Raw genomic sequence first — 1,995 nt, forward strand, 5'->3', positions numbered from 1 at the left:
CCGGGCTCAGGCTGCCCGTGCGGCTGCAAGCTGGCTCCTTCAGCTCTCATTTGCAGCTCATTAATGATTTATCAAGTAGCCAGGACTAGCACATGGCCCGAAGCACCGTCAGGGGAGGCAAGCAGAGGCGAACAGACCCTTTCCCATTTCTCAGCCTAGTTTTGCCCCACGGTGACATTCCTGTAGCTGGGGCTTGCCCAGGCGGAGCATCGTCGCGCACTGTCACATGTGCAGTGAATTACACCAGCTTCAGCTCCCTGACTCTTACCAGCCCCACCAGCCCCACTGCAGCAGCGGGCAGGTGAGCACCACAGTTCGTCGGTGCCAGCCCTCCTGCCACCAGCAGCAGGCAGGACACCAGCCCTGGAGCGTGCCGGCTCCTCTGGCCCTTTAGGAATGACATTTTGCCCCTTGCTTTCCTGCCAGGAACCTTTCGAAACCAGACCTTGCTCGGAAGCTTCCCAGCAAAATTTGGTCCTATAAAGTGTTTTTTTTCTCTTTCCCACCCCACTACCAGGAGGAAGTTTCAACTGATGTTATCTTCTGATGGCTCAGAAGGAGAAAGGGCTCCCAGGCCCCCCCAGCCCTCTTGGTCCTGAGCGGGATCCCACAATGGGATGCTGGCATGACACTGGAGGCACCCATCGCCCGGTGCTAAACCTCCCAAAACACCAGGCTGTGACATGCTGGCCTCGCTGTGCTGTGCCGGCAGTGCCTGGGGCCCAGCAGTAAGGGCCATGGGCAGGATGGCAGTGCGGGATGTGGGAGCCGGCATCGCGGGTACCCAAGCGCCGAGCCTGTTGCTATGGCAATGGGAGCTGGAGATGCAGAAAGCGGCACATCCTTTGGAGGAGGCAGGGACGGGCAGCACCCAGCAGCACTCGACCCACCTGCAGGTGTGCGGCCCCATCCCTGCCACACCGGCCCTGGGAGGAAGGCGGTCCTTCCCGCAGCACCCAGGACATGCAACTAAGCGCTCCCTGGGGTGACTGACCCCAAATCTGAGCAGGACATGGGTGCAGTGAGCTGCAGAGAGGGGGGATGCTCCTTCCTGCCTCCATCCCTCAGGGCTGAGCTGCCTCTGAGCCTGCCCGAGTGATGCCCACAGGATGGCTGCTCTCACCTCACGCAACATGCAGGCACCCTCCTGCCGGGAAAGCCCACGCCAGGCAAGAGCACCCATCCCTGTCCCGCTCAGGGTGCACCCACTCCCAAAAGAGAAGCAGAGCACCCATGGGGCACCCTGCCCTGCACCACAGGCCGGGCGAGGCTTCCCAGCCCATGCTTGGCTCATTCCCAACAGCCTCCCTGGCAAATGTGCCCTGCCAGCACCTCCATGTCCCTGTGCCATGCAATGCCAACTCCGCTGTGCCACTGAGCCCAGTTGAGGGGGACAAGGGCTGTCCTGGCAGCCACTGGTGTGGCAGCAGGCTTGGTGCCGCGGGCCAGCAGAGGCAGGGCTGGCCTGCGGGCGGGTGGGAAGGCTGCCAGCACCAGCGGCGTGATGCCAGGATTAGCCGGGAAGGGGACCCAAGCAGGATGATATATCGGGATTTTACTGCTGCCTCTGTGAGCGCTCGGCTAATCTGCGCTCATAAAATTAGTTCCCGTTGGTTTAGCGGGGACCCATCCTGCCAGGGTTGAGCACTGGCACCCTCCCCCTGCCCCAGGCTGGCTCGGGGGGGCTCAGTGCACCTGGGTTACCCCACAAGGGAGGCTGGCACCCAGCCCCACATCAGGGCCAGCACCTGTGCCCCACAGGTGAGGGCACCCCCACCATGGCAGGGGCACGCAGGCAAGGGGTGAGTGAAGGGGTGAGTGCTCTCTCCCTAGGGTGCTGGGGAGGGAGGCTGGGTGCTGTGGTGGCACCTGCACACAGCCAGCCCCCCCCCTTCCCCAAAGCATCTAATTTGGGAGCAGAAGCAACAGAGGGGGTAAGACAATAGCAGAGAAGTGGGTGGCCGGGGGCGGACGGCACAGAGGGATGACGCAGCC

The sequence above is a fragment of the Egretta garzetta genome, unplaced genomic scaffold (assembly GCF_000687185.1).
Source record: "Egretta garzetta isolate BGI_Z169 unplaced genomic scaffold, ASM68718v1 scaffold861, whole genome shotgun sequence".
Lineage (NCBI taxonomy): Eukaryota > Metazoa > Chordata > Aves > Pelecaniformes > Ardeidae > Egretta > Egretta garzetta.